The sequence below is a fragment of the Ictalurus punctatus genome, chromosome 5, assembly GCF_001660625.3.
Source record: "Ictalurus punctatus breed USDA103 chromosome 5, Coco_2.0, whole genome shotgun sequence".
In the NCBI taxonomy this organism is placed as follows: Eukaryota; Metazoa; Chordata; class Actinopteri; order Siluriformes; family Ictaluridae; genus Ictalurus; species Ictalurus punctatus.
The window spans coordinates 31,214,923-31,234,862 of NC_030420.2; the positions used below are offsets into that span (position 1 = coordinate 31,214,923).

At 44.2% G+C, this 19,940-nt stretch overlaps 1 protein-coding gene across 1 annotated transcript in view; it reads right to left on the minus strand.

Annotated features, from left to right (window-relative positions):
• plxnb3 (plexin B3) overlaps positions 1-16,446 on the minus strand; it is a 110,342-nt gene extending 93,896 nt beyond the window's left edge. The window contains exon 1 of the mRNA XM_017467483.3: positions 16,247-16,446. The gene's annotated coding sequence lies outside the window, so the exon portion shown is untranslated. The remainder of the gene's footprint in view (positions 1-16,246) is intronic.
• Between the last annotated feature and the right edge of the window lie 3,494 nt (positions 16,447-19,940).

The following is a 19,940-nucleotide window of genomic DNA, read 5'->3' on the forward strand; positions in this document are numbered from 1 at the left end:
CTACCAACCCCCACTCACATATTTCTCACACACACACACACACACACACACACAAAGGAGACATCTGTCCACGCATGTTAAATCAGCGACATTCCGCGTCTAGGGTTATCAAACCATCATCAGGAGCGCGGACCAAGAGATAAGAGCTGGTGAAATTGAATTAAAAGCGAGCCCAGGTTATGATCACGCCTCGCCGTTAGATGAGCTATTGTTTATCTTATGTGCTAGTGGGCGGATTTCCAGCTTGAACTGGCAGCGTGTTGTATTTGTGGAACAGCTATAGCATCTTTAGAACGAGCAAGCTTCATGTGTGTTCCTGTTTACAGAGGCTTCAAAATACTCACACACACACGACCCGTTTATACAAACAGACAACTGGTCGGACCTGTACCGCCCCGTCCTCACTTCCTGTCCTTGTTTGCATGCTCAAGCAAGGTTCAGTGTTTTGCATGTCTGTATGCAGGCATTATCAAACTCACGCCATTTCAGGAAGCGACAGACAGGAAATGTGGCTCCAAGTGCACTTTTATGTTTATATATAGACGTCTATATGCGTTATGTATGTAGGTATGTGTGTGCGTGTGTGTGCGTGTGTGTGCGTGTGTGTGTTCAGAGAATGATAGAAAACGCAATGGGGGGGGGGATGGTAGTTCACACAGAGAAAGCGAGGGGTCAAAAGGGTGAGGAGATGAAGGAGGGGTGAGGTATGGGCTGGATTTGTAACACTCGTTTGCCTACACCTGCTCCAGGACAGGATTAGCACAGCCTCGCAGTTAAGAGTGGGGAAACGCAATCGTTTGCACTTTCTGGTGTTTTGTTTACCGTCAGTATGAAGATCTGTAGGGATACGACTGGCGTTTTGGTGTTTGAGCTCTTCTAGAGCATGAAGAAAAATAAAAAGAGAGACACAGGAAGAGAGAGAGAGAGAGAGAGCAGAAGAGGCAGAGACAGATCTCCTCCTACCCCTGAGGAACTCATAGTGCACAGTCAGCTGTTTATGGTTAATGAGTTCCTGGCGATTACTGTACCTCTGAATCACACACAGTCCTCATAAACACCATTTCTGCCTGGTTCATCATTCCCAAATGTAGTGTTTAAAGAACATTTTTTTTTAATAAGTTACTCCACTTAAATTGTGTATTCTGAGATAGATAGATAGATAGATAGATACACACATACATACACACATATATATATATATATATATGTGTATTTATGTGGCGGCTGTGGATCAGGTGGTAGAGCGGGTTTGTCCACTAATTGTAGGGTTGGCGGTTCCATTCCCGGCCCACGTGACTCCACGTGCCGAAGCGTCCTTGTTAAAGACACTGAACCCCAAGCTGCTCCCGATGGCAAGCTAGCGCCTTGCGTGGCAGCTCTGCTATGTTGGTGTGTGAGTGTGTGTGTGAATGAGACACAGTGTAAAGCACTTTGGAGATATATATATATATATATATTTGTACCGCATTTTCCATCATTTGGGGCATGTAAGATATAAGCTCAGTTTGTGATATTGTGAAGCTGTAGAGAAGCTTTTCATGGAAATCTAGCAGCATATCTGAGGTAAATGTTGATCTTCTCAACAGTTTCTGTGGTCTTGATTCCGCTGTTCGTGTGCCTTTACTCTGCCCACATCAGAAATCAGACCTCAAAATCAGAAATCAGACCTCTTAGTCGAGGACGGCGCTGTGGTAACTGGATACTTATTATTATTATTATTATTATTATTAACTGGATACTTAGATATTGCATTTATTATACGTGTTTATAGCTATCTGCCTACGTGGCTAAGGATTTGATTTAAAAGGCTTCGACTGAGGCTTCGAAACCTCAATAACTCAAAAGACAAGAAGCCTATTAATAATGCCAATCTCAATAGCTCAGTGATGTTCTTCACGATCTTTATATATCTATGCTGAGGGGTCCTTGGTATTTAATTTACAGTTAAAGTGGTCCCTGGCTGGAAAAAAAAAAAAAAAAAAAAGTTTGCGAACCCCCGCTTTAAGCTACAGGGCATGTCTTCTATGCTAGCTAACTAAGCAAATGTTAGTGGCGAAATGAACAGAATCTGATGAAGGGATTTCCCAGAATGTGTGTATGAAAGTCTTACACACCTGAAAGTGTATAAGGTTAGGAGAACACTGTCGCTAGTCCAGTGAATAGCTAGCTAATGACTGACGCTAACAGTCATTAGCGGAGACTTGTACGTGGGCAGCGTAAAGGCACACGGACAGCGGAAACAAGACCAAACTGTTGAGGAGGTCAACGTTTACCTCAGATATGCCGAGAGATTTCCATGAAAAGCTTCTCTACAGTTCAAATCACACTGTTATTACAGTCATCATCGACAGATAAAGCTAACTTCCATGGGTACAGCCATACTGTTGAAATTCCGCAATGCATTGCAGTCGGTTGATGATTAAATTATGTAGCCTAGGGGCAATTTGCAGTTTATAGTAAATAGGGTCTAGGGGTGCAATTTGAGCCTTGGGACAGATCCTTCCATTTTTTATAATGGGAAAATTGTAGGGACAGCCATTTTAGATGTTACTTGGTCATTGGTTGTAAGTGTAATATTTCATATAGATTATGTTAATGGTTTAAAATGACATCATTTTGTGTGTGTGTGTGTGTGTGTGTGTGTGTGTGTGTGTGTGTGTGTGTGTGGTTTTAATAAATCAGAATTATTATGTTGCTGTCATTTCTGTAGATCAAACATTATGAATACAAATCATGTATTCATGATGATCAAAGCCATGTGTGATCACTGAGGCTGGTGCTGATTTTGGGGGAGTGCGTGTGTGTGTGCCTCTGTGCGTGTGTGTGTGTGCGTGTGCGTGTGCGTGTCAGAGTAAGAAAGACCCTCCAGCCCCCCTATTACTTGTCCCGCTCCACACTAAGCACACACAGATTAGGAACCTCCCAGCTCAGATATGGATCCTGATAAGCACCTTGGCAGTGTGTGTGTGTGTGTGTGTGTGTGTTTATGAAGTGCCCTTGATCATATGAACTGCTGCTCTTCCCTTCCTTTCACTTGTCAAATTGCATCCTGGACAAAAAGCAGCTTCTTTCCCCCCTCAACGTGCTTTAATGCACACAAGCGCTGAATTTTCCCATCATGCCTCGCCCACCCTCCACCCCAAATCATCCTCCTTTCCCCAGAGGACTTTTACACGCAGGGTGATTCTGCCTTCCTTAAACAATAGCTTGTTTCCCCGCACAGGTTTCAGCTCGCTTGCTCTTCTGCAAAGTCTCATCCTGCCTCTTTGTCTGAGTGGGACACCGTGCATGTGAGCTGTAGTGCGCACTCCAAACAAGAGCCCTTGTTTTCCCACCTAGCCGGTCATGACCTCGGCGGCGGTAACCATCGCTCAAATCCCTCCACCATCTGTGGATGAGAGATAGAGCTGCGCCACAGGATTTAGGCACAAATCATCTCCAGAACATTTAGATGTGAAACGCGTGCTTAACATCGCCTTTATTTCTCAATAAATCCCCGTATTCTTCCCCCTCTCTCTCAGTCTGTCTCTCTCTCTCTCTCTCTCTCTCTCCCCCCCCTGTATTCTTCTCTCTGTCTCTGTCGCTCACTATCACTCGCCTTTTCTCTTTCTCCTGACCCCCGGTGGCAGCGCTGACCCCCTGAGGACAGAGAGAGAGAGACAGACTGATAAAGACAGAGAGCAATAGATGAGGAGACAGACAGAGTAAGAGAGAGACAGACAGACAGAGAGCAAAAGAGATAGACAATAAGAGAAGCAGAGAGGCTGATAAAGAGATAGACAGACCGACAGTCATACAGACTGAGCAAGACAGACAGAGAGATAGACAGACACAGAGAGGGAGAAAGACAGATTGATAAAGAGAGAGAAACAGATAGGGAGACAGACAGTAAGAAAGAGAGAGAGAGAGAGAGAGAGAGAGAGAGAGAGAGAGAGAGAGCAAAACAGATAGACAGGCAACAAGAGAGGCAGATAGGGACATAAAGAGATAGACAGACAGAGAGACAGACAGAGAGCGACAGAAAGCAAGAGGCAGGCAGACAGAGAGGAAGACAGACAGATGATAGACAGACAAAGAGAGAGAGACACACACAAAGAGCGATGGGGAGAGACAAACAGAGAGAGAGTGAGACAGATGGATAACGGGCAATAGTGTGGGACAGACAGAAAGAGAAAAAGACAGACAGACAGGGAGAGAAACCAGACAGACAGAGATGGAGAGAGACAGACAGAGATGGAGAGAGACAGACAGAGATGGAGAGTATGAAGGATGAAATGCCAGAGGATCCGTCTATTCGTCTCTCGCCTTCTTTTGTTTCTTCTTTCTTTATCCCTCTAGTCTCTCTTCTTAATCTCCTCCATTTATTTACTTTTCTGTGCCACTCTCTATCTTTCTTTATTTCCTGTCCTCCTCCACCAGTCTCTGTCTGTCTCGCTCTTTGTACCGTTACCTGTTCCTCTGTCTATCTCTCCGTCTCTCTCTCCGTCTGTCTGCCTGCCTTTATATTTCATCATCCCTCCATCTGCTCCTCTTTTCTTTTTCCACCACGATTCTCCATCACTTTTATCTTCTCTCTTCCTTTCCACATTCCTCTCTTCGTATGCCTCTCTTTCTTTCTCAATCCCTCCATCCCTCATTTTCCCTTCGTGATCAGTCTCTTCTTCTCTATCCCTGTCTCTTTCTTTCTATAACACACACACACACACCCACACACACACACCCTCTCTTTCTGTCTATCTGCCTCTTTTTCCTTCACCAGCACTTGACCCTTTAGATAGCGTGTCACTAAACTGTCGCGTATGGAGGCTTGATCTAGGGCGTGGCACCTGACAAAATCCTTCGCCACGCCACATTCTCCAATCTGATTGGCTGATCCAGAGTGGTATTCACTCCTCATTTGCATAAAGTCGAAATTCTCAGCTTTTTTTTTTCCGCTCTGAATGGCAGTTTGGCACGCTCTCGCTCCCACAATCCCCTGCACAGGATTTTCACCTGTCTCTGTAGAATAGAAAAGGGAAGAGGCATGAAAAACGCTTTGCTCCGCTGCAGTGTGAAGGAAGCTCTAAATCCTCAAGTCTTTCTATGCCTCTCTCTCTATGCCTCTGCCTGTCTCTCCTGATAAGTATTCCTCTTCCTCTCGCCCTCTCACCCTTTCCATCTCTCTCTGTCGCTCTTTGTTAATCTCAATCTTGATTAACGACTGTATCTCTTTCTCTTTCTCTCTCATTTTTTCTCGGCCCTTTTTCTTTGAGGAGGCTCCATTCTCAAATCTCTCTCTCTCTCTCTCTTTCACTACATCATATATCTCTCTTACACTCTTTTTTAACTGTAGTCTTTCTTTCTGCATCCTTTATTTCTCTCTCTTTCACTACATCATATATCTCTCTTACTCTAGTCTTTCTTTCTTTCTGTTTCCTTTCTCTCTCTCTCTCTCTCTCTCTTTCTGTGTAAGTATTTGAGTTTGGCAGTAAGCTCTCCATGAGGAACGAGCTCGTCAGGATTAGATGATTTTATATATTTTTTTAAAGCCACTCAGGATTGCGTCTCCCGCCTCTGCCGCGAGCGAGATGATTACGGCCATACCGCAGGCACACGCCGCGTTTTTCTTCACTCATTAAGTGAGCTAACTCGATTTAGAGAGTTGCCGAGGTGGGCACACGAATCTGCTATTATGAGCCCGATGTGAGAGAACAATTAGGCTAAATTTAGCCAAGAAGGGAGGAGACGCTCGGCAAAAGGCTCCTAAACTTGGGCCTTTCACTGGGCTGTGTGTGCGTGTGTGTGTTTTTTTGGGGGGGGCTCGGGCAGCTCGAGCTCCAAGGGGAAATAGCAGCTCCAGGCTGTGTCGAGATGTTGGAGATTTGAACACTCTCTCCTGTTACAGTCCCTACAAGGCGAGCTATTCCCTCACACTGCTTTTTCTTCTCGTGTTTCGTAGCTCGTCCTCGTGTTCACAGTCGCCATGGATCCGGGGCCTATCCCGAGGACACCCCAGATGGGACGCCTAGACACCACACACACACATTTACACACTCGCTCACACCTAGGGGTGACGCCTAGTCATTACCCCACCTACTAGCATGTTTTTTGGGACGTGGGAGGAAACCGGAGAACCTGGAGGAAACCCACATGAACATGCGGACCTCCATACGGAGCTCAGGATGGAACCCGGGGCCCGTGGAGCTGTCAGGCAGCAGCGCTATCCCCTGCATCACCTCACTGAGAGTCACTTATTTATTTAGTTTACAATCTTTACACTTTTTAGCCCCCAGTTAGACAATACGGTGTGTATCCCAACCTCATTCCCAGTATTCCTGGGACGGACTCCGGATCCACTGCAACTCTGACCAGGATTGAAAGAGTTACGATGTTAACATTCTGACCTTTCTTCGTCCTGAAAAGCCTATATATATTATAGATTACAATTTATATATAATTATATATAAAGAAGTCTGAGGACAAGTTGACTGCCAAAAGCTGCAGCCTATCAGTAGAGAGAGGGAGGGAGGGAGAGAGAGAGTAAACAAACAGGGGTGAGAGAGTGACATATATTATTATACCGTAGGAGGAAAGAAGTTATTCAGGATTGATGGAGTTTGATTTATTTGTTTTAAATATAGTGGGACGCTAGTGAACGGCGGCTCACAGGTTTTCACCAGGTCCTCATTAATAGTCATCTTAATGCACAACGTGTTCCACGACAGTCATATTCATCCGTCACACTTAGCAAACGATGATGTGAATACTTTGTATGAATTCAAGGCTGTGTTCCAAAGTATACTACCGTATACGTATTACGCTTCAGGTCATTATTATTTAGGCACACCGCTTCGGTGTGCATTATGTGTCGTCTGAACAGTAAACAGTTCGGGTCCTTGTGCGGGTTTTCCGAATAGTTTCCTTCATCGTCGATGAAATTTTTTTTTGTCGGTCCGGCGTTTCGCCAGTAATCCGACTGCAGTTAATCTAACGACTAAATAACGTTGTTAATCCGCGATAGACACGATAACGTCCGCATAGCGTCGTTTATAATGTCGTCACCGTCAGGGCTCCAGTCGAGAAACTTCTGCGTGAAGTTCAGGGTCAGGGTTCCTGGGCCTGTTTTGGTTTCGTGAGTACGCAGAGTCGGTTCTGTAAGCGCTAAGCACGTGCACGACGATTTCATTCCATTCGCCAGAACTTCTCTGCTTTTTATGTAAAGCGCTTCGTCCCGAGCTAGGGTGAAGTTTGCATACGCATAAGTTCGTCTCGGTCATCACAGGTCAGATGCGATTCTCCCACAGCGCTCTTACCTTAAAAGGATCCTAATTAAACGATCTCTTCAAGAAGCACGCTCGCTTCGTTTTCATCTCATTACCAAATAAAATGATTCCACCACCACCCATTGCGGGTTATCAAGTACGCATATCGTCTGATTTTTTAATTATTATTATTATTATTATTTTTGAATCAACATCCCTAGGTCGGTACTGTATACGTCAACCCCAATTCGCCGCCGTGTTCGTTTTCCGCCCGCGTAGCGTAGCAAGCTCGACGTCTCGGACATCGAGACGTCAATCAAACGGACTCATTAGAGGACTGTTTAACGAGAACCGCCCACCCACAGAGTTCAGTCGGATCAGCAAGACGACGCTAGTGCTCGAGTGGAGTTTTATCACATTCCCGGCTTGTTATTTCCATTCAAGCTCCGACACTCAAGTTTTGGTATCATTAACCGAATCATGAACATCTGCATTCATTAATATTTATTCCGTCCGTGACTAAAAATAAATCGCACTCTCAGTGAATTCAACATTTACACCCGGAGACCCTCAGTACGTTATTGACGTTTAATAAATGCTCATTTATGCCAATTTTAGTCAGAACTAGACCAAAGATTGATTCATAAATAAAAGTCTTTCAGGGAGTCGACTTTTATGAAACGCCAATTAACGCGAGGGTTAATTACGTCGACGTTTTATTCGTGGTTAATTACTGTGATCTGAATTAGGGTACGGGGGATTTTAACCAATCAGAACAGATCAATCAGGTCTTTTGTTTATACTGGTCATCGTAGACGTCTGTCTTTCTTACTTTCTTTCTCTTTTTAACCAACATCATCACTCATGTAAATCATACACGGAAGGGAGCATCGTTACCAGAATTAAAGACTGAATCGAAACGATCCTTTTAAATCTCTGCGCTTTAGCAGATCTAATACCTACGATACACGAACCCACCATGCACACGTTAGTCCAATTACATGATCATGTGTGACTGGTAATAACAGGTAATTGGTTACAATCAGCATGCATTATAAGCTAATGATGCATTACCGACAGGGGGAAGGAAAACCTTCACACTTTCACAGCCTCGTGCGGTATTGATTAGAGCGAACAATAGCGTGGCAGGGAGCCTCGGCCATCACGGCTGGCGAAGAAGGGAGGGGATGAGGTCTTGGGGTAATATGGTGCAAACAAAAGGATTTCACACCTTCCTCTGGCCCTCCGCATGGGGTTTAAGGGGGAGAGGAGACAGGCGTTAGTCTGTCTGTCTGCGCTGTAAATTAACTGTGGCGCGTGGCACGAGGGAGATTCCAGAACTGGTGCGAGTCCACAATTAGGAATGGCTCGTTAGGGATGATCATAATGTACTTAATAGTACAGTTTTCTGAGATCTAGCAGGTCCCTTTGGTATGTTTTTTACAATTTCATTGCAGTATTTAATAATAATAATAATAATAATAATAATAATAATAATGAGTCTTTATTGGTCACATATACGGTAGAGCAGAGTGAAATTGTTTTCTTCGCATTCCCCAGCCTGTCAGGAAGCTGGAGTTAGAGCGCAGGGTCAGCCATGATACAGCGCCCCCTGGAGCAGAGAGGGTTAAGGGCCTTGCTCAAGGGCCCAACAGTGTTAGCTTGGCAGTGCTGGGGCTTGAACCCCTGATCAGTAACCCAGAGCCTTAACCGCCAAGGCACCACTGCCCCCCAGGCGTGTAGACGCGTGTGGGTGCGAACTGGCAGGTGGTCAAATTCAGGAGAATAATACATGCGTGTGTGTGTGTGTGTGTGTGTGTGTGAGAGAGAAAACCTGTCAGATGCTTGAATCCTGGAAAACAGTCAGAAAAAGCCCCCCCAAAAATCATGTTTTAGCCAAAATACTTTGACACCTCAACATATTTCACCAAAACAACATGGAAACGTTTTTTTCTTATTATTTATTTACATTTTAATCTCGGCCTTGGCTATCTTCCTGCAAAGATCCTGTTGTGTAATGCACAACATCGACAAATCTCCTGCTTAAACCCTCCATCTCCTCAGAACAGCGAACTCAACCCTCGATGCTACAACGCTAGCGACGTTTCATCGAGCCAACATGTCTGCATGTTGATGAATCTGAAGCAAATATAGAAATGTAAATGTATATACACAGTAGAACTCATTTCAAAGTAAAGCAGCGCTGCTTTGAGCACCGCCGATACCGTGAGCAGCCATGTCGATTTGACGTCACTTGCTGAACTCGGGGTTGACGAGACCGTCTCCGACTATCCGGGTAGGAATTCCGAGTCGAGATTATTTTTGTTGGCTTTTTCCTAGTCGGAGGCTGGAAATTCCGAGTTAGACGTTTCAGTCGAGCGCAGCAACGATTCAGACGAGGCGGGGCCGTCGAGTTTTGACCGGGGTCCTATGGAGAACTCCCCATGAACATTGACGGGCAATGTATAAAAAAAAAAAAAGAGAGAGAGAGATATAATCTGATAACGAAAACAAGTACGAACGACGGAAGATGTAGGCGTAAAGCATTGTAACGCTAGCTAAAAACCATGTTGGCACGCAAGGAAGTAGCTAGGAAGCGGCGGTCCTGTAGTTGGCTGATCGTATTGATGATGATGATGATAAATATAAACCAGAAAGGTCCTCCACATTCTGCAACGTCACCTGGAAGTATTTTTCTTGTCAGAAAACGCGGCTAATTTTGACGTCTTTGTTGAAACATGTTTCTCTGACTGTTTGACCGCTAAGTCCACACCCAAGCAGCCAATCCCTGTCCGCCGGTTGAAAGGGTGTGTTTAAAAAACCGCATTCCTTTTGATTATTCAGAGTATCCTACAGCTGTTAGTGTGCATTTATCCACATACTGTTAGTATTTATCAAAATGATATCATCTGTAATTAAGCAACTGCTGGTTCTTTATCCGTTTCTCTGTATGCGACTCATCAGAGCGGCTCCTTTCGTTTCGGCTCGACTCGTAAGCCGCTGTGGACTTAAACGTTAAAGGACCTCGTGAATAATTTTAGAGAGGAAAAGAAAAGAAAAGAAAAGAAAAAGACGAACCCCCTCACTGCCGCGTGTTAGGGATTCAACAAGACGCCAAGGAACACCTCCAATAATTCAAACCTCCGCAAGAAGATAAAGAGTTTTAAACGAGCGTTAACAAAGCGTGTGTATTATACAGGATAAACGGAACGTGCGGTCTCCTGAGCCGGCGGACGCGAGCTGAGGCGGAGGGATTATTAAGGAGAAACGCGCTAATGAGGGCTGTCGGAAATCTTCTAATCCCACAAACGAGTGACGAGAGCGACAGAGGGAGGAGTAATGATGGAGAACGAGAGACGGCATGGGAGGGGAAGAGGGAGAGGAGATTAGCGCTAGGAAAAAGACGAGCCTGAAACAGGAAGAGGAAACGGAGCTAATGGCTTGCATCTGAAGACTGATTTTCCCGACTCGAATGGAGGACTGATGGCACGTTTAAAGAGAAGCAGAACGGTTCATCAGCAGCGGAAACGCAGCACAGAGGTGACGACGATCGGCGACCATCCATCCATCCATCGACACACCACTTCCTTAATGAGCACGCACGTGAACAAACAAAACATAGTACATGAAAGTGAAAAAAAATATGTAATAAAAAAATATGTAATAAAACGTAGGAAGTGGTATTACCCCTGCTCATCTGGGACTGAACTGCATCTCTGCTTGTCCCGTCCTGTTCGCTTCTCTTACACTTGGCAACGTGGTGAGGACCCACCGCTGAGCTGGTGAAAACGCGCCAAATGGCCGCGATATTCTGCCGGTACACATCTGCTCCGGGGGACTAAAGAGACACCGGACTGTCTGAACCACCGGTTCTTAAACTCAGCCTTGTAGCGCCGGGACAGGTTTGGAAAACGTTGTAGGAGCCGTTATAAGGTTTTTCATCCTCACCACAGAAGGAAATGCCATTACTGTGGGCGTAGAATGGAGTACACGCTTCACGCTCCCAACCGTGTAAGGAAACCAGTTGAGACTGCGCCGTCATAGGAAAATAATCAACGACAGGGTGACGCCGTGTCATGTGATGTCACGTGGTGCGTCCCGACATGAATCAGAGTTACTGCCACCGCTCTGAAGTTGATCCTTTTCCCAACACACCACCATTCTGAATTACAGCCGGACCCCAGTAGCCTAAAACCTGAAGAAAAAAGAGCTGCGATTGACCACACAAGCAGCCAGAGTTAAAAGGAACATAGCGTTATTCACAGCAGGTTAAATAATTAGTCATTTCTGCTCTGCTGAGAGACTCTCAGCCACTTGAGGGTGGAAAGTCGTCTCGATAAACACACTGTGTGTAACACATCACCGGAGAATTCTGAGCGAGTGCCCTCTCGACTCACAGCCGTGACTCGCTCGGCCATTTCTTTCTTTCATACAGCTACTTGCACTTATTTCTTCAGCAATTAGGAATTTAATATTCAATATTCACTCACTACAGCAGGGTGCTTCGATCGTTTAAAGTGCACCTATTATGGGTTTTTCAGATATCCCCTTTCGTGTCGTGTGTATATAGAGCCGTTTGCGAATGTAAAAACGTCCGCAAAGTCTCAAAAGTCAAAGCGCACGACGGACGGAGTCGTCGACTCGCAAAAGAAGGAATCGATTCTGAACAGCTGAAACGACTCGTTAGTGATTCCATGCATTACTTCCTGTACTGACCGACGTGGGATTATAACAATAAACCCCGCCTCCGGTCTTCATCGGCTGCTCGCTGACAGCGGTAGACCAATCACAACGGACTGGGACATCTGACCAATTAGAGCAGAGGATGGTCTCTGAAAGGAGGAGTTTGGAACGGATCGTTTGTGACACTCGGTAACACTGCGATTTAAATCGTGAGCACGTTAAAGTGTTTTTTGATCTCGGGTGCATGTGAATCTATCGTATGAGACCTTTAAAACAAAATTAGGCGCGTTTCAAAACCATAACAGGTGCGCTATAATAAATAAATAAATAAATAAATAAATAAATAAATAAATAAAACCTCACTCACGGCTGACGTTGTTTTGCCCCTTTTTTCTTCTGCAGATTCACTGAGCTTCAGGAGTGTACACACACACACACACACACACACACACACACACACACACACACACACACACACACACACACACACACACACGCGCGTGAGGTCAGGTGGTAAATGCTGACTTGTCAGTTGGTCCAAGTCTATGCTGATTGGTCACAGCAGATATCCTCGGAAATATGCAAGACGCTCTGTTTAACGCGAAGTTGTCTGAACGCGAACGCACACTCGATTGTACTGCATCGAGAAACTAATAAACACACTTTATTTTTTTTTTTTGGTGAGCCGGTTCAGTTTTTACATTTTGACCCACCAGTTAAAAGAATCTTTTCTCCGAAGGACTTAATCTCACCTTTCACGCATCACGAGCTAGGCGAGTGTTTTGGCTCAGGTATTCCTTTAACCACATTAATAAGTACATAACTTCCCTGTTTCTGTTCCTCTGTCGCGTCACCACGTGCCGCCCTATGACTTCTGAGCGTTCTCCACTTCTTCTTGTCGAATATACCGAACACAAACAGCATATCTGAACGTACTCATACTCATGCCGTCGTCTCTGAGGAGCAAATAAAGCTAATACATTTTTTTTTAAATCTTGTTAAACTATGTTATGTGCATTATAATGAGCCAAACATCTCATACTTCTAAAATTCCCAGTCATCTTTCTGACTGTAAAGAATGACATGTAAACCACTCCGGAAGTTTCCAAGCCTCCACCTTAATTCGTGCGGGCTCGATGAATGAAATTACACGTTCTCAGAACGGAGCGAGAAATTCCTCCTGACCGCTTTGAACCCAATATGTCGCTCAGCGAGGCTTTAAAACCCCCGGATTACCCATAAGGCTTCGGCACTGGCTAATCACTTCCACGAGAAATATACATGTCTGCGGATGAACTGAAGCGAAAGGTAGAACTACGGCAAGCCAATAGGTTCATTCACTGAAAGCGCCTTGACTAAACATTTAAAAAAAAAAAAAAACAACTTAATACTATTTTAACTTTCACGCTTGCACCCTATTGCCAATTTACCATTGTGTTCATGCATGTGCACGATGAACCACACACACACACACACACACACACACACACACACACGTTCTCCACACAAATCTGACATCGGGACAAACGCATCTTGGGTCGAATTAGAAATGCGCAAGAAATGTTCATTCGCTCGAGTTCACCGGGAACATCGCCGAGAGATGCCGAGGTGTAACCTTCTCATCTATTAACTCTCAGAGGACACGGACAAATAACACGGGCTTATTAAAGCATTTCAGGCACGTTAAAAAAACACACGTGTTAGGCTTTCAAACAGGTACGTGATAAAGTAGCACGTAACCATCGTCCAATAGCGTTACATAAAGAGTCCAAATCTTGCATATTTAAAGCGCATTAAAGCGTGTTACGTGATTTCAAGGTATCTGGTATGAATGTGCTAGAAGAGCGAAGACCTCGCTCTCTCTGAAGGGGAAAGAAAAAAAAAATACATAATAAGGCTCATTTTTGAGCATCATCTTATTTGCGGTGAATTTTTCAGCCCACTTCGCTGACCCATCCATAATGCACCGGCAGCAGTGAATGAGACGGAGCATGCGAAATAAAAATGGACATGATTTTCAGCCTTAGGAGAAACTTGAAGTAGGCAGATTGTTAGGGTTGAGAAATGCATTATAGTCACGCGGTCTCATGCATGAGCCGATAAGAGTGATTTGAGGCAAATGACTACACACACACACACACACACACACACACACACACACACACACACACATTTAGGCTACGTCCACGTTAATCCGGATAGATCGGGAAAACCGATCTATTTTTTGTTTTAAAACGGCCAAACTGGCGTTTTCAAACGTTTTTTCCCCCAACAAAAATTTTTTTTTGAAAAAACCGCTCGTCCACGCTGAAACGTATGAAAACGTCGTATACAGCGCAGGCGTACAGACCTAAGAAGCTCCGGCCTGCGTCATTTCCGTCAGGCGTTTGTTTAGAAATGCAACCTGAAGGTTGTACAGAGTGACATTAATCATAAAGCTATCAAACCGGATTGCAGGCACAATAACTGCAGTACAACATCATCCACCATCTTGTCTGTTTGGAGTTGAGTGGGTCACGCGATTGCGTCACGTGACTAAAAATACGGTGTCGTTTTTAAAAAAATTTCGGCGTTTTCTCGGTGCGCACTACGACGCGGAAACGCCGTTTTCAAATGGATCCACTCGAGAGAGCGTTTTCGAGAAAGCTCCGTTTCCGCTGCACGGAAACGCCGCCTCGGTGTGGACGGAAGGCCAAAACCAGAGAGACGACGATGCGCTCTCAAACTGTTCCGGATTTACGCGGACGGAGCCCGAAGGTGGGCGGGTAGCCGCATTTTTATCTGAAGCGTTTCAAAAGTCCGTAATGCTCTACCAGGACCGCTTCAAATAACACTAAATTTGTACTTCGATTGGACGGTTGATTTATTTATTTATTTTAAAGGTTGATAATAAATAATCCATCCACATGTGTGAAGTACATGTCTGAACATCTGGTAGATGACTGTCACTGATAGGCTGCATGGATCTACAGTCTGGGATAGAAAGAAATCAGCCTCGCCGTTCTTCATACCAATGCTCATTTTTCTACAACCGTCGTCGGTGGTAAATGGTCTGCACTTATAGAGTGCTTTTTTACCCTTAGTGCTTCTACAAAGCGCTTTACACTGGTTCTCATCCACCCATTCACTCACACACACACACACACACCCACACCAATGGTAGCAGAGCTGCCATGCAAGGCACTAGCTTGCCATTGGTAGCAACTTGGGGTTCAAGGACACGTCAGGATGTGGAATCAAACCGCCAACCCTACGATTAGTGGACAACCCGCACTACCACCTGCGCCACAGCCGTGGTGCTGTTGTGCTCGGTTCCACAAAAAAAAACCCCAACATGTTAACAACAACTACCCTTATGTGGACGCCAAATGAATCATCATATTGATGTATTTTTATCTTTATATCTATATCTCTATCCACATATATATACATATACATACATATATACATATATGTATGTATGTGTGTATATATATATATATATATATATATATATATATATATATATATATATATATATATATATAATGTATGTATGTATGTATGTATGTATGTATGTATATATATATATATATATATATATATTATATATAAATAAATAAAAGCCTATTTATAACAGCTGGCCATGGTATTGCTTATCTATCTATCTATCTATCTATCTATCTATCTATGTGCTAGTGTGTAATAGTTTATTCCTAGTTTGTATCCATGACAACATGCAATAAAGCATAAATTATGCATGTTTCATAATAATTTAGAATATTAATAGCATTTTATTTATCCCAGCCCTTTAACATCCCAATCAGCCCTCACTGCAAGATCCGCCTGAACACAAGGTGTAAAAAGCACATCTGTGGCCCTTCTTTAGGCTTTATGCCACCATTGGCCTCCCATAGGAAACTCTTCAAGAACTAATCATTATGTGAGGGGAATAAAGGGAGCTGCTGCCTCACAAAGCGCAATAATAAAGCAGTTTATGAACACAAGGCCTGTTTTTACATCACCACGGTGTTAAAATATCCAGAGAACTTCTTCAGACATGCTCCCGGTCAAACAGTCATCTTTAACTCGCACTTTCATGCAAAATTCTCGGTGCAATAAAATAAAAAAATAAAAAAATAAAAAAAATACAAAAAATAAAATAAAAATCAGCAATAAAGTTAATGCACTAGAGTCCGATCGGTCCGATCTTCTCTGTGCACTCGGACAGATGGCACGCGCTGTATGTATTAAAGTACACTTTGCAGCTGTGTGGTCAGGATAAAAAAGTGACGGGATCGAGCGGCTCCGGAAGCCGGGAATGTGCTGAGGACATCTCTTACCTTCCGCACTTCTCCACAGGAAGCTGTCCGGCTGATGTCCGGACAAAATGTGCCGTTTGCTCGCTGTTTATTCGGCACCGCAGCCCGGTTCGGTCCAGGTTCCTGGCTCCTGAAATCCCGCGAAAGCCAAAATAAAACTTCCCCGAGCCACAGCGGATAAGCGCTGTTAAACACCCACAATGCAACACGTGGAGGTGGATGTAGGGAGGAAAAAAGTGCTCGAGCGCTCCGGAGGAATCACGCGCACAGACCGCGCCGCGCACGACTCCAGCGGCACCTCGCGGCCTCGAATATATCAGTTGATTAGGTTATGTCAGCGGTATTATCAGTGCATCAAGAGTTTAATGATGTGGGATAATGTCTCTGGATGTCTAGGTACCTGTCGAGAGAGAGAGAGAGAGACGGGGAGGGAGAGAGAGACAGGGAGGGGAGAGAGAGAGCGATAGAGAGAGAGACAGGGAGAGAGAAAGAGAGAGAGAGCGAGAGAGAGACAGGGAGAGAGAAAGAGAGAGGGAGAGAGAGAGAGTGTGTGTGTGAGAGAGAGAGTGTGTATGTGTGAGAGAGAGAGAGACAGGGACAGGGAGAGAGAGACAGGGAGAGAGAGAGAGAGTGAGAGACAGGGAGGGAGGGAGAGAGAGAGAGAGACAGGGAGGGAGAGAGAGAGAGAGACAGGGAGGGAGAGAGAGAGATCGAGAGACGTGGAGAGACGGGGAGTGAGAGAGAGACAGGGAGGGAGAGAGAGAGAGAGAGAGAGACGGGGAGGGAGAGAGAGAGAGAGAGAGAGACGGGGAGGGAGAGAGAGAGAGACAGACAGGGACAGGGAGAGAGAGAGATCGAGAGAGGTGGAGAGAGGGAGAGAGAGAGAGATGGGGAGGGAGAGAGAGACAGGGAGGGGAGAGAGAGCGAGAGAGAGAGACAGGGAGAGAGAGAGAGAGCGCGCGCAAGAGAGAAGTAGAGGGAGAGAGAGAGACAGGGAGAGGGAGAGTAAGATCGAGAGACGTGGAGAGTGAGAGAGAGAGAGACGGGGAGAGAGAGAGATGGGGAGAGAGAGAGAGAGAGAGAGAGAGAGAGAGCAAGAAAGAGACGGGGAGAGACAGAGAGTGAGATGATAGACAGGTAAAAGAGTAAGAGATGAAAGGTAAAGAGAAAATGAGACCGATGAGAAAGAGATAAGAAAAAGAGAAACAAAAGGAAGACAGAGAGAGATTATAGTATAGTGCTGTGAAAAAGTACCCCCCCCCCCCCCCCCCCCGGTTCGTCTGTTGTAGAGTATATTTCGTACTAAACTGTTTCAGAAATGAAAACAAAGTCTAAGATAAAACAAAGGCAACGTGAGTCAACACAAAAAACAGTTTTTAAATGATAGTTATTTATTGAAGCAAAAAAAAAGTTGTCCATACCAACTGAGCCTGTGTGCAAATGTATTTGCTCCCGTAGTTACTAATTCCGCAAATCTATGAAACTGCATTCATAATGGAGTTCAGCTGGACTAGACACAACCAGGCCTGATTACTGCAAACCCTGTTCAATCACATCAACACTTAAATACAACTTTTTCAACAGTATGGAGTTGGTTAAAAGGTCTTACTCAGTAACACACTACGCCAAAATTGAAAGAAATTCCAGAAATGATGAGGAAGAAGGTGATTGAAATGCATCAGTCTGGGAAGGGTTACAAAGCTATTTTAAAGGCTCTGGGACTCCAAAAAACTACAGTGACAGCCGTTATCTCCAAATGGAAAAACTCAGCACAGTAGTGAACCTTCCCAGAAGTGGCCGACCTTCCAAAATTCCTCCAGGAGCACAGTGACGACTCATCCAGGAAGTCACAAAGAGCCAAGGACAACATCAAAGGAATTACATGCCTCTCTTGCATCAATAAAGGTCACTGTTCATGACTCCACTATCAGAAAGACACTGGGCAAAAATGGCGTCCATGGAAGAGTGGTGAGGTGAAAACCACTGCTAACCCAGAAGAACATTAAGGCTCGTCTGAATTTTGCCAAAACACACCTTGATGATCCTCAAACCTTTTGGGAAAATGTTAAGTGGATTGATGAGTCGAAAGTGGAACTGTTTGGAGGACGGGTGTTGCGTTACATCTGGCGTAAACCAAACATCGAACTCCACAAAAAGAACATCATACCTATGGTCAAGCATGGTGGTGGAAGTGTGATGGTGTGGGGATGCTTTTCTGCTTCAGGGCCTGGGCAACTTGCTCTCTACCAGAAAATCCTAAAGGAGAACGTCCGGTCTTCAGTCTGTAATTTGAAACTCAAACACAACTGGATCATGCAGCAAGACAATGATCCAAAGCATAGGAGTAAATCCTAGTCCTAGAAGTGAAAGACTGATCTCAGTTATCAGAAGCATTTGGTTGCAGTTACTGCTGCTAAAAGTGAGAACCAGATTTTAAAGGGGCAATGAATTTTTCACATTGGTGATAGGTGTCGGATGACAGATTATTTTTTGCTTCAATAAAAAAAAACAAAGATGTAAAAGGAAGATGATCAAGAACCCAACTCAACCTAAGTACCCCACCTCAACTAAATCCAATCTACCCTAACCCATCCCAATCTACCCTAACCCAACCTGATCTACCCTAGCCCATCCCAATCCACCCTAACCCATCCCAATCTACCCTAACCCAACCCGATCTATACTTACCAATCTAATTTAACCTAATCCAATCTACCCTAACCCAGCCAAATTTACCCTAACTTAACCTAACCAAATCTACCCTAACCAAATCTACTACAACCCAATCTAACCTAACCCAACCCAATCTACCACAACCCAATCTAACCTAACCCAACCCAATCTAACCTAACCCAATCTACCACAACCCAATCTAATTTAACCCAATCTAACCTAACCCAACCCAATCTACCACAACCCAATCTAATTTAACCCAATCTAACCTAACCCAACCCAATCTACCACAACCCAATCTAATTTAACCCAATCCAATCTAATTTAACCCAACCCAATCTACCACAACCCAACCTACCACAACCCAATCTAATTTAACCCAATCTAACCTAACCCAACCCAATCTAATTTAAACCAATCTAACCTAACCCAACCCAATCTAATTTAAACCAATCTAACCTAACCAAACCCAATCTACCACAACCAAATCTAACCCAACCCAACCCAACCTGACACAAACAAAACCAAAATATATTAAATCTATCAGAGGACTAAGTAAGTATATCACTACTAGGACAGAATTTAAGGTCTTTGAAAGGAGGAAATTAAAAGATAGTATGTATTTTTGTGTGTTTGAAAACAGCCACATTCAGCTAACTTCAAAACCACCATCACAGATTATACCTTTAATTAGACTTTGTGGAAAATACTCGATTCTGTTTGATCACCCCATGTCTAATTAGAGCTGTGTTCACTTCTCTTCTCTCACAGCTTTCCACTGATAGATGCTGTAACCTATTAATATCAACATTATCACAAAAAAACCAAAAAGTCCTCTTCATTTTTACCATGAAAGGAAATGTTTGGTTTAATCATGCTGCTACAGACTGCTGGTGCTGCCATTACTTAAATAGCCGGTTACTGTTTATACAGCTATGAACCGTTTTACTGAGCAGAATATTATAAACAGCAATAAAAGCCTTCAAAATATAAAAACCAGCTGGTCTGCTTTGACTAAGGGTGTCGATTCTGTAATAATCAA